Source organism: Saccoglossus kowalevskii, chromosome 17 (assembly GCF_978046115.1).
Source record: "Saccoglossus kowalevskii chromosome 17, keSacKowa6.1, whole genome shotgun sequence".
Lineage (NCBI taxonomy): Eukaryota > Metazoa > Hemichordata > Enteropneusta > Harrimaniidae > Saccoglossus > Saccoglossus kowalevskii.
In genome coordinates, this window is record NC_140657.1 from 1160362 (window position 1) to 1175659 (window position 15298).

The window sequence follows — 15298 nt, forward strand, 5'->3', positions numbered from 1 at the left end:
GAATGAACCGACAAAATGAAAGATGGACATCCTCAATTGCAGACTTAGTTGTGCTTTCATCTCCCCAAACATCACTACCATACTCAATAATTGGTCTTATCAGTTTGTCAAATAAAGATAGTTGGAGGGGTATGTTTAGTGAGTTGTCATAACCGAGTTTGCATTTCAAAGCAAAGAGAGCTTTCATCCCTTTATTTTGTGAAATCTCATCATTGTGGAAGCCAAACATCTCCATGTACATTGTGACGCATATATAGGTTTATAAGGGGCTGACCATTAACAACTCCGGGGGGTAAAAAAATGTGCAAGCAACATTCTGAAAAAAATATCTAAGGGATTGGTCAGTTACTTCAGCCTAGAGGGGTCGGCAGATTCCATTTTGCCAGCTGTAAATCTCAGTTGACCCACCCCCTATCAAATAAAAAAAAGTGTGTAACCCCCCCCCCAACATTATATTTTAAAACATGCTGGGGAACCTCCCCCCCAAAAAATATATATAAAAAAACAAAGAAACATTAACAGTTTTGGCTCTGACATGATTCCAAAATGTATTATATGTGCATTGAAAATATCATGGTTTGCCATAATTTTGACATAATTTTTAGTGTTTGCATTTAATAGACTGACTTTAGGAGGGGAGGGGAAGCATAAAGCCAAAAAATGACTACAGAAAAGGCTGCAGGAAGGAGGGAAATCTATGCTGCTAAAGATAGTAAATAAAAGCAAAGCTGTGGAGTACTTACTCGATAAACGCCCTTATAAGATAGGAAAAGAGGATTTGAATCTAGGCGGTTTGAACTCTTTGAAAACCAAGTTAGATTTAAAATATCTTATAGACCAGGAATTTATATATCAGCATTTTCACAAATTTAACTAATTTGATTTGCTGAACAAAAGCTGTCACTGCTCTTTGTACTAATTGCTGTGTTGTCTTTCCGTCTCCTGTTATAATTGGATAAATCCAGTAAATATCTTATACAATGGTGGTACTCACTAAAACGAAGGACCGCGAAGGACCGAAGGACCTAATCGAAGGACCGAAGGACTTGTAATGACTATAAAACGCTGATACGAATTACGTTGTTATACGTTGCATTTATTCACAAATTATGCAGCAGCGATTAAATTTACAAAGATACCTTGATAAATACATTGCATGATAAATATAAAAGCGAAGGACCACAATTATATTATAAATATGAGCGAAGGACTTCGTTTTTATTGTAAATATGAGTGAATGACCGTAATTACGTGGCTAATATGAGCGAAAGACCACGATTATATTATAAATTTGAGCGAAGGACTACGATTACGTGATAAATATGAGCGAAGGACCATGAGTATGTTATAAATATGAGCGAAGGACCATGATTATATTATAAATATGAGCGAAGGACCACATTTATATTATAAATATGAGCGAAGGACCACGTTTATATAATAGATATGAGCAAAGAACCATGAGTACGTTATAAATATGAGCGAAGGACCATGAGTACGTTATAAATATGAGCGAAGGACCATGAGTACGTTATAAATATGAGCGAAGGACAGTGATTGTATTATAAATATGAGCGAAGGACCATGAGTACGTGATAAATATGAGCGAAGGACAGTGATTATATTACAAATATGAGCGAATGACCACGATTATATTACAAATATGAGCGAAGGACCACGTTTATATTATAAATATGAGCGAAGGACCACGATTACGTGATAAATATGAGCGAAGGATCACGTTTATATTATAAATATGAGCGAAGGACCACGTTTATATTATAAATATGAGCGAAGGACCACGTTTATATTATAAATATGAGCGAAGGACCACGATTACGTGATAAATATGAGCGAAGGACCACGTTTATATTATAAATATGAGCGAAGGACCACGTTTATATTATAAATATGAGCGAAGGACCACGTTTATATTATAAATATGAGCGAAGGACCACGTTTATATTATAAATATGAGCGAAGGACCACGATTACGTGATAAATATGAGCGAAGGACCACGTTTATATTATAAATATGAGCGAAGGACCACGTTTATATTATAAATATGAGCGAAGGACCACGTTTATATTATAAATATGAGCGAAGGACCACGATTACGTGATAAATATGAGCGAAGGACCATGATTACGTGACAAATACTAGCGAAGGACCACGTTTATATTATAAATATATGAGCGAAGGACCATGATTACGTTATAAATATGAGCGAAGGACCACGTTTATATTATAAATATGAGCAAAGGACCATGATTACGTAACAAATACTAGGGAAGGACCACGTTTATATCATAAATATGAACGATGTACCACGATTATATTATAAATATGAGCGAAGGACCACGTTTAAAAGAACGTAGATTCGCTTAATAAATTTAAAATAACAACAATCACTGTAATGTATGCTATTCAATATCACGTATTGTCGGCTCCGCTCCGCTGTTAGCAATGCACATTTCAATTAAAGAACTGAATATTTCATTAGAAAATGAATAAACAATATCTATAATTTCAAAGTAATCGGACTTTGGTTTTCAACAAGAAGTTGAAAATATCAATTTTACCAAATATTAGAAAAATATTCATCAAAATTTGAGAATTAAAGATATCGTCACAAAATGTATTAATCTGAGAGAGGTATACATGTAGTACCTATATATATATATAATATCAAATCAATCAGACCTGCGGTTTTCAACAAGTCAAAAATATAACTTTTACCAAAAATGACAAAAATATTCATCAAAATTGGAGAATTAAAGATGTCAACACGAAATGAAAAAATCTAAGAGAGGTCTGCTCAATGTACACGACACCAAGAATCAAAGCAATAAGAATTGTAGTTTTCAAGAATAAGTTGAAAATGAAAAAGTTGACACGTACGACGAACGATGACGGACAATCACTTATATGATAAGTTCCGATCGACAAAGTCGTAAGCGGAGCTAAAAAAAGAGAAATTATTATACAACAATTATCAAATTAATCATTTATTTTTGTCTATGCTAAACTGTCACGTGACTCTATTCGAATGACCGAGGCACTGACGAGTACATAACACTAAACGCGTAACAAGATTAATAAATGTACTGGCGTTTCCTTCAAACCACATGTATTGTAATATTGTAATATTTCGAAGAGTTGAAACCAGTACAGATACTGCTTCTTTATAAAGTACATCCATCGGGAAACTTCCAACAAAAATGAAAATACAACAGTATCACGTTATTTAAAGCGATGACAAGGAAGATAGAGTTTCAATATTGAAAATTACACATCACATGGCAACATGGCAAGTAAAACAATTATCTGATTATCAGTCACTATATATATAATATAGAAGAACTGATATATTTATTTGATAAGCAAAAACTAAAAACTAAAGAGAAACTAAAGGTCATTGGTACAAAAAACACAAAATACTTACAAAATACTGTGCCTGTATTTTTTACACTATCGTTCACTGGTGCACAGCGACTGTGTGCTGCATTCAAACATTCCGCAAAACAAACATAAGAGGAATAATTAAAGTAGAAATTTTCAATTAAATCTCTGTGTTTGAAATAATTGTGTACATACATATTGGGCTAAACAAGTTAAAATTCAATACACTATTAAATATGGTGTGTATAGTTTACCATGTGATGGACTCACTCACAACTCAGAGATGTCAGTCTGCGCTAGATTTCAATATTCAACAGTCAGAGCTACAATTTAGACCTTATATACATACATATATTTCGAACACAGATTAGTTTAATTATTTTCAGCGTTTGAATAAAGCATCAGTTTCCGAGACAGTGGGCTCTGAAATTCCCACTCATGATAATACACGACAAGATTATATTGATACTGTACAACTTGATATGGACATTAGTACGGACGAAGTGATAGCTGCAATAAAGAAATTAAAAATGAAAAAAAACACCCGGATTTGATGCCTTTAGAAATGAGTTATTCAAAATAGTAAACAAGATTTGATTACTGATTTGTCCGATTTTTAAGAAAGGTAGCATACACGACCCCGCCAATTACCGTGGCATTTCCCTATTGAGTTGTTTTGGTAAGTTTTTTACAATTATTATTAACGAAAGAATAGTAAAATGGTTTGATACAAATAATATTCTCAGTGATAATCAGGCAGGCTTCCGGGCAAATCACAGCACTGAGGATAATATTTGTATCCTGTCAACGCTAATTTAGAAATATAGAGTCGATAGAAAAAGATTGTACGTTTGTTTTGTAGACTTTAAAAAGGCGTTTGACTATGTTGACCGAGCTAGTTTATTTTTAAAGCTTGTTAGAGTAAGCTTTAGTTGTAAAATAGTCAATCTTTTAATGAGTGTGTACAGTGTGGTTAAATCTTGTGTAAAATTACCGCATGGTTATACAAAAACTTATACATCTGAGATTGGGGTACAGCAAGGGGCATATTAAGCCCAATTTTTGTTTTTTTCTAAACGATTTAGAAAAGGCTTTGAATTGGATGATTATCCACTAACATGTTTTATGTATGCCGACGACACCGTTATTGTATCTGATAGTGCTGATAGTTACTTGCCAGATTCCAATTTTATTGTTATACGTGGAAAATGTTTGTAAACACCACTAAAACTGAAATTATTATCTTCAATAAGGATATTGTTGACTGTGATGACGATAACTTGGATTTGAAAATATTTAGAAATCAAATTGATATTGTTGTAAATTATACATATCTAGGTGTTGTCTTTGCCGAAAATGGTTCATTTAAGTTGGAATGTGGAATTTTGACCGGAAAAGCTTCAAAGGCAGCGTACGTGGCCAGGAAAGGAATTGGTAACGAGATTTCTCAAAAATTACTTCAAAAAATATTTAACTCTAAAATTGAACGAATTTTAAACTAAGGAGCCGCTGTTTCAGGAAATTGGTATTGTAAACCAATAGAAGATGTTCAGTTAAAGTGGTGTAAATATATATTAGGTGTGGGACAAAATACAACCAACAATGCAGTTATGGGGCAATTCGTACGATCTCCACAGAAATATAATCCGTGTTTAATTTTGAAAACTTAATCTAAAAATGTCTTCTAATCCACTCGTTATAAAGCCTATGGAGAGTTCGAACAATTGGCACTGATAGGAAAGCCATCTTTTGCTTTAGCTATTATGAAATTATTAAGTAAACACAATATGCACACTATTTGGGAGAATAGATTTACCGATGAGATGAAATAACGTTGTTAATTGGAAAGAAAGAAATAGAGAGAGATTGTTATTTAAAACGTTGGAAAGTGCTTTATTTGACGATGTTCGTAGATCCCCAAACAGTAGAAATAAGTTATATTTTTATTATTAATATTTTTATTATTTGGATATCGTTCGTGTTCCCCTGTACAGACAAGCTTTAACTAACTTTCAGTGCTCTTAAGTTATACATTGAGAGCGGTAGATATTATGGAACTCCAGTGGAAAAGAAAACCTGCCAAATATGTACAGATGCTGTTAAGACTCATTTTCTGGTAGTTTGTCCAGCATATAAGTTACCATATTCGAAATCCAATTTTTGATTAAATTAACCACAATATATATATTTTCTCAAGATAACATCATCCAAATTCTTGCAAGATTTGTATACACAGCTTTTCAGATTGGATATAATTTGTTAGTGTTCTCCAATAGATGAGTTATAATATTATATTTTATTGAGAAGATTAAAGTCACGCTTGTAACTTTCTTTTTTATATGCATTGTAACCTGTTCCCCCAGGTTAATGGGGTATATTTCTTTAGAGAAATGGAAATAAAATAATGATAATATATAGTGTTTCCTTGACCTTTGACAGTTAAAATGTATTGCAGACAACAACAAAAACAAGTATGTCAAGTGTTAACGACACTGGTGATCTTTCCCTGGTATTTATATCGTTAAAATTCATACAAATATAAGCTGTAATAGCAAACACATACAATGTGTAACAGTGTGACATCGTATCTACACTTTGCGCCTAATGAAAATTTTGATGAATGACATATAGTGTTGAATTATAAACACACTCTCAGCGTACTCGGTTGTGGTAAACTTCTCCCCAAGAGACGTAGAAGCTGGTCATGGGCCTGAAATTAAAAAATATAACAAATAACACTGGTATATGCGCACTAAATAACAGCAGTATATATTCGCATGCAATCAATACAATTTTGCGATATTATTTAGTTTTGCTATTATCTATTATTTTTGCACACTTACACTTTATGCAAAAATGCTGGTAATATTAAATTAGAGACAAATAATTACTTTATTTGAGACATACTTCACTCCATACATTACTGTGATGTTGTTTCTTAACGGTTATAGTTCTGAATGTGTTCTTCTAGATACTTGATATGCCTAGTTAAATGTGTATCACAATTCGCTGTCCTCGTACATTCCAATACTTTGTCTATGTGGGGTATTAAGTCATCAAACTGGAATATACCGTGAAATAATAGGTATATGTGAATATATTATTATAACAAATAATGATGGATTTTAAAATGTTGTGAATAAGGATATATATAAACTAATGACTTCCATTTAACAATTTCCTTACCACAATCACAGCTCCATTTTGACTATATAGACGCAAAATTTGATATGTTTACTTGTTCTTAGAAATACGTTAATCATTTCTAGTTATAAAATACAGGTTGCAAAATATTCGACTTAAGACACTACGCCAACATTTAGCATCAACTCGTGAATATAAGTTGACTGGAGTTATCAAATACTACGAATTGTATTCACCAATCGAAGTGAAAATAGAAATTCTAAAGCTCGAAGCTCAGTGAAAGTTTTTAATACCTGAAATGTATTCTGTCTCGCATTTTTCGCCAACCAGTAACTTATCCCTGCAAAGAAGATACTCATATTATTTTTCCAGGAAAAACATATCATAAACACTATACTATGAAGCAAGTAGCCCTCCAGATAAAATAACTTATGCTCTTAGATCAGTAACAATGACATAATGACCGAGAAACTATCGAAAGATAGAACACATATGTAAGAGCACATACCAAGTATAAATTTTGCGAATTTGGGTGTCCTTATTTATTCATTTGAATTCAAAGATATATCCAAGAATATAACGTAATTACGAGAAGATCAAACGGCGCGGTATAACAGGGCATTGTATGTACGCCATGAGAAGTATTTAAATAACAGCAAAACTGAGCGCACAGTTACAAATAAATGAGTGATTGCACATCATATTATGAATGTGTTTCAGAAACTACTTTAAGTCACAGGCACAGAACAACATATACAAACAATGGATAAGCTGAGAGAAATTGACATCTTGTGGCTTACGATTTGAGTGGGAAATAATAATAAATAATGAAATATATCTATGTTCAAACTACTCATAGGAGCTACGTATCACGTTCATGTAGCATGCTAATTTCACTGAACGAAAAACCGAACCGAAATTGGACACCCCCCCCCCCACACACACATACAAAGAAACAAATATGTCAATTGATGTGCATCATTCAGTAACATGTAATATTGACGATTTTTGAATATGTTGAATTAACCATCTTGTCTTAAAAACAAAATCTTTGATAAACTTTTAACAAAGATACAAAATAAATATGGATTTATTAATAATATATTTAACTCAACATTTTTTTCATATCAATCATTATTTCAGAGCGCAGATATTTAGAGTCACACTAATAAGCAATGCCAACAAAATTTAATATACGGTACATTCTTAACTGAGTTCATTTTGTATACATTAAATAATATAATGCACTATGAATGCAATAGGACCAAAGTAATAATTTATGTGTTAATATCGCCATTTTGACATGTTGATAATATACCAGTAGCTCACATATCATAATCAAGAATCATGAATGGAATGCCCTTATATATCACCACTATAAAACACGCACGTGCATGTCTACTCTATGTACATTATTTGATTTTGTCAAAATCACATTTGTATGTTACCTAACTTTATATACCTGTTTAAGTATTTGCACAATTATTTAACATGATTGGATTAATTATTTAACTGTTTTAACTGTTGATAACCTACACTAAAGCGAAGAGTTTCCTGTAAAATGCAGTTCTTGAGATACTGAAATAAATAACAATTAATAATTAGTTTATGTATGTAATCTTCCCGTTTGCTATAATATGGTAATACATTATTGTCCTCATTAAGAATACCCATAATGCAACAATTATTAGAAATTTGTCACAGTGCACAAGTTTGATCCATCCGAAATCCTTTTAACCGAATATGCCTGACTTAATTAAATTTCACGGGACTGGCTGTAATTACGCATTGACGCGATGTATGTTCAACATGAAGGAAAAGCAAATTGAAATCCAGTGAACAATTAAGGGTCGGATGGAACTCATATATTTCACTTATATGATGCGAGCCCACTATCCACTAAACAACGACAATTCATCCCGGCCTGCATGGTTAGAAAAATGTGTCAAAATGCCCAATCATTGCAAATGTTGGTAATCAAAATAAAAACAAAAACAAGCGACATCGTAACTTGGTGAACATTAAATACAAAACTTTAACACGCCACAGTCGGTGTCATTATTTTGACGAGTTATACCCTGCTTGTAAGAATAGCAAATATAAACTATCAATAATTAAACAAATAACATTAATTATCATATAATGTGTCAATGGGAAATGAACTGGAGTCATTTCATTTGGTTTTCTTTAGGCAATTGACATTATAATTAAACTTGATTATATAATAGACTACTAAATCGTTCTGGGCGTGAGCGGACCTTATTTACGACTCGGTCAGCGCATGAGAGTTTTCATGAGAATGAACTGAGGTCATGGAGACAGACAATCAGTGACGACACAGAATCCTGTGCCGTCTATGTATTAACGTTGCAATTCAGCAGATCACTCTCGGATGCACTGAGAAGGGCAACTAAATGACTGGAGTCAAGGCTACATTATAATGGGTTAAAAACAAAAAAACAAGGACTTCTTCTGCGTGATAACATAGTTTGAAATAATTGCTAAAATAACCACATTAACCACACCCCAATCTTGGTACTTATATCATGTAATAATAGTCGTACTCCAGTGGCCCCCGGCTTTACTCGGGACATGTATGGGTATGAACAACTTCTGGAGATCGAACAATTTCGACTTCTGTGAAATAAATACAATGTAAATTAATGAATTGTAAAGCTAAGTATAAACAAATTTATAGAAGAGCTGAAAAATGTATTCTTTCCGATTATGCAAAGTTACATTTAACAACATTAACTGTAAGAAATCATAGACTACACCACGAATGTAACCCTATCGAAAAACATTGTCAATGACATGATTTAAAATACGTTACAACCCACAAATAACAAACGATGTTACGTAATGTCCCTCACCTGTGTTATATAGCTATCATAGGCCATTTTGGATATACAATTGTTGCTGTCCAATAAAGGAATATAACTAAAATAGCGATGCAAAGTAATCGATACCAAACTATATTGTGAACTCTGAACTAGAGGTGTTTAATGTGTTCCACTTTGCCTCATCCGGTAATGATTTCCTTAACAATTTTGTATACGCATTAATAATCTGCAGGACAACAAACTATGTATCTACTGGACATATATATGAGTGTTATTAAATAAATGATTACATTCATAAGTCTAACAGATTGACTATATATGGGTTATACCATACCTCATTATTTAATTCACCCAGTTGTCGGCCGACATACAGAAGGTGTCTGAAATTTAAATGTACATGCAATTATTACTATAATATTATCAAAATAAATAAATAAAAGTTAGTATGTTTGGCTGATCATAATTTTGGAATGTATTCTTTTATTTTATCATAACAATAACATACCATTTAATTATCACAGAATTGCTTCGCATTATTACTTCCCATGACTCGAACGTGTACAAATGCTAGGAGGAACGTTTGTCCTCAGTGATGTCACATTCATTACATATGAGTGTATTACAAACATACATACTGCAAATCACCAAACGTTTGATATTGTAGAACCTGCATTCTTATTGACATCATCTTCAATGACGATAACATTTTCAGGGACACTGAAAATAATATGATTGAAAATAATGTTAGAGACACCACGTAATTCATTCAATCAGTTATGTTTTATTGAAATAAGTGTCCCGAAGTAATATTGACGTACTTTGATAACATAAAGCTCTCATTACCATTGGCAATATATAATTTTAAAAATATCTTTCTTTTTGTCGCTTTCCCGTTTTACCAGTGTTTGTCGACCATCTTAAAGAAAATCGTTTCTATTACGAAAGTAAAGTACAACACGGGGTGATTATATTTTATTAGGAGCATAGTAAATATATAATGTATGAAATTTTAAAAACATGATATTTTCACTATTGGTGGATCCTGTCTTAGATTGTATCTAAAGTAGTGAATTTATCTACTGAAAAAATACAAAATATGAATCAACACAAATACGTTTTGAAAAATATTGGAATATACTATAAATAGTTAAGCTAATTGAGTAATTACTTACTCACCACCAACAGGGATGACTGACATGTAAATGGGGAATATATCCCATATACATAGTTATTCATCATCTATGATTTCTGGTGAAGATATCATTCGGGTAAAGTTTGGTCACGGTGCAACGATCTTAAACTTTCTTTTCAACATTACTACAGTGAGCATTATATGGTCACCCATGCACCGGGCTTTCGCATTCCGTTAATATATTGTTAACAATTCATTCACATATTCTGTAAATCTGCATTCACGATTTCCTGCATATACATTTAAAAGTGCATATTGTCTAGTGTTCTATGCAACAAGATAATTGTTAACATTTGCATGACAGGGCCAATAAACACAGTTAAGACGAATACAACGCCTCTCGCACATGCACATTTGTGGACATTTTCGAGAAATAAGTTGTTACATATAATAAATCTTTGACCATCGAGTTGATTGTATCCCAACCTACCCTGAAGATTATCTTTCGAACTGACCATAAAGTCAATAGTTGTTTGGCATAGAGTAGCTCATATTTATCACGTAACCATGGTCAATCGCTCATATTTATAATATAATCGAGGTCCTTCGCTCATATTATTCACGTAATCGAGGTCCTTCGCTCATATTCGCCACGTAATCATGGTCCTTCGCTCTTATTTATAATATAATCGTGGTCATTCGCTCATATTTATAATATAATCGAGGTCCTTCGCTCATAATTGGTCCTTCGCTCTTATTTATAATATAATCGTGGTCCTTCGCTCATATTTATAATATAATCGAGGTCCTTTGCTCATATATGCCACGTAATATTGGTCATTCGCTCTTATTTATAATATAATCGTGGTCCTTCACTCAGATTTGCCACGTAATCACGGTCCTTCGCTCATATTTGCCACGTAATCATCGTCCTTCGCTCTTATTTATAATATAATCGTGGTCCTTCGCTCATATTTATAATATAATCGAGGTCCTTCGCTCATATTTGCCACGTAATATTGGTCCTTCGCTCTTATTTATAATATAATCGTGGTCTTTCGCTCATATTTATAATATAATCGAGGTCCTTCGCTCATATTTGCCACGTAATCATGGTCCTTCGCTCTTATTTATAATATAATCGTGGTCCTTCGCTCATATTTATAATATAATCGAGGTCCTTCGCTCATATTTACCACGTAATATTGGTCCTTCGCTCTTATTTATAATATAATCGTGGTCCTTCGCTCATATTTGCCACGTAATCACGTCCTTCGCTCATATTTGCCACGTAATCATGGTCCTTCGCTCTTATTTATAATATAATCGTGGTCCTTCGCTCATATTTATAATATAATCGAGGTCCTTCGCTCATATTTGCCACGTAATATTGGTCCTTCGCTCTTATTTAAAATGTAATCGTGGTCTTTCGCTCATATTTATAATATAATCGTGGTCCTTCGCTCATATTTATAATATAATCGAGGTCCTTCGCTCATATTTGCCACGTAATATTGGTCCTTCGCTCTTGTTTAAAATATAATCGTGGTCATTCGCTCATATTTATAATATAATCGAGGTCCTTCGCTCATATTTGCCACGTAATCATGGTCCTTCGCTCATATTTATAATAATCGTGGTCTTTCGCTCATATTTATAATATAATCGTGGTCCTTCGCTCATATTTATAATATAATCGAGGTCCTTCGCTCATATTTGCCACGTAATCACGGTCCTTCGCTCATATTTGCCACGTAATCATGGTCCTTCGCTCTTATTTATAATATAATCGTGGTCCTTCGCTCATATTTATAATATAATCGAGGTCCTTCGCTCATATTTGCCACGTAATCACGGTCCTTCGCTCATATTTGCCACGTAATCATGGTCCTTCGCTCTTATTTGTAATATAATCGTGGTCCTTCGTTCATATTTATAATATAATCGAGGTCCTTCGCTCATATTTGCCACATAATATTGGTCCTTCGCTCTTATTTATAATATAATCGCGGTCCTTCGCTCATATTTATAATATAATCGAGGTCATTCGCTCATATTTGCCACGTAATCACGGTCCTTCGCTCATATTTGCCACGTAATCATGGTCTTTCGCTCTTATTTATAATTTAATCGTGGTCCTTCGCTCATATTTATAATATAATCGAGGTCCTTCGCTCATATTTGCCACGTAATCATGGTCCTTCGCTCTTATTTATAATATAATCGTGGTCCTTCGCTCATATTTATAATATAATCGAGGTCCTTCGCTCATATTTGCCACGTAATCACGGTCCTTCGCTCCTATTTGCCACGTAATCATGTTTCTTCGCTCTTATTTATAATATAATCGTGGTCCTTCGCTCATATTTATAATATAATCGAGGTCCTTCGCTCATAATTGCTACGTAATCACGGTCCTTCGCTCATATTTGCCACGTAATCATGGTCCTTCTCTCTTATTTATAATATAATCGTGGTCCTTCGCTCATATTTATAATATAATCGAGGTCCTTCGCTCATATTTGCCACGTAATCACGATTATATTTATAATATATTTGAGTTCGTTCGCTCATATTAATCTCCGACAAAATGCAACGTATATCAACGTTATTTTTATCAGCGGTTTATAGTCATTACGCCCGTTTAAGTCCTTCGGTCCTTCGGCTCGGTCCTTCGGTCCTTCGGTCCTTCGCGGTCCTTCGTTTTAGTGAATACCTACAATGGTGACTTCAGACTTTAAATAAAATAATCTGATATCAGCAGCACATGGAATCTAGCCGCATTGCATAATCTGTTAGTTATTTTTTGCATCAGCAAATTTATAGGCAATATAGGTAACAGTTATTATTAAGAACACATTTGTACGATTAACTTTTTTATCAATGTTCTGAAATAAAAATTTTAAAAATATATGCATGAGCGCATATGTGAATTCTGGAAAACATGGTGACCCCCTATTCATGATATCAAAAACAAGGTGATCCCCCCTATTCGCACAATCAAAAACAGGGTAACCCCCCTACTGATCCACCGACCTCCCCCCCCCTAGGCCGAAGTAACTGACCAATCCCTAAGTGAAAAAAAAGTTTTATATATACAACACTACATCATGTGTTGGAAGAAGCAGAATGTTTGTTTTTTTGTAGCAAGAAAACAAAAAAGGAACCAATGAGAAAGCAGATGTGTGAGACAAGCAGAAGTCCGAGATGAGATTTATTGTTTTTTTTTGATAATTGCTTATAAGAAAGAATTTATAAAATATATGTTGCAACATTTACACTATAATTGTCACATTTTTTTCGATATGGTAATGATTAATGTGAGTTTAAGCTGTCAACTAATGAGAAGGCTTCTATTGATCTGATCTGATCTATGCACTATAATGCACATGTGGCAATGGCACATAGAATTATTTGCACAAGTGCATGTTTATTTAAGTGAAAAAAATAATATTATACTAGTATACTAGTCTGAGATCTTCCTCTATAGTGGTTAACACAGTGCTTGTACTTCAAGATGTGAATATATTAATGTTGTGGAATATGCTAATATTTGGTTTGGAGGATATATATATATATAGACTTATACAAGTCGGGTTTTTTCTAAACCGGGGAATAGGGGCGCAGCATCCTGATAATCTCGGCTGGCACCCTCTTACAGAATTGCCCATTGAACTTTCAAGTCATGAATATATTTCTTGAGCCATGCACTTCCGTGCTGCCGTACAACATAAAATCTTTCTCAAATATATTTTTCTGAAAACTTCCCAGCAACACCAGCTGACAATGTGTCTGGACACCAAATACACTAATGCAATAGATGCACCGTTTTAACCTTCTGATATGGCGTTTCCAGGGCGATCCTGGGCGAGCCTGTGCATGCTCTTGTTCATTTTTTTCTAGAAAAAAACCTGCAAGTGAATATTGAAAGCTGAGTATTATGGGTATTTGAATCTGTTATTTAAATTTGTATATTTATACAATATATTGAACATGGTGTGAAATTAAATTTTGGAAGTCTGTTTAGCAGTTCCATGATAATATTTGTAGATTTAAAGGTACTTACAGCCATGTGGGAAAGTGTGAATAAAAAAAAATGGCAGTTGTCAATATGTGAATGAAACTCACTGAATAATTTCTGGTAATAGTTTGGGCTACCAATGTAAGACTAGATTTGGTAGTCTGTGTGTCTTGCACTATTGTTAATTTGGAGCCCTGTGGAATCACCCAAGACATCACCTGGTTTCTTTGCTTAAAAATGGGATCGATATATTGCCCATTGGAAAATTGCTTTTTTATCAATAGCGATAAGCATGTCATGGATATCTTTTATGATAATACTTTTAATTAAACCTGTATGAAGGTTCCATTTGTGTTCCATTCATTGGAAAATATAGAAAAATGTGCAAAATGTTGCATCATCAGTGAGTTGAATATATTGTCTAGTTTACTGAGAAATAGCTGTTTTTCATACAAGTGATTAAACAGATGATGTGACATCTGAGGCCACAAAAACACATAAATATCAAGTGTAGAAGCAATTCACCTAAACTTTTGTCGTTTTGTTTTAAGAGTCAGTTATATTATATAACAAAGGGCAAGGTCACCAGAGTTCCACTATGTTCATTGTTTTATAGCTTTATGTTACTTTTTTCTTCTTATAATTATCGTCAGTTTTTTCAATAGCTTATCCTTCTTTAGATAGTATTTTTTTTAGAATTTGTTTGTTTTAATTATGTGTTCTAATAGTTAGTGTAACCATTTTAATTGCTTCTG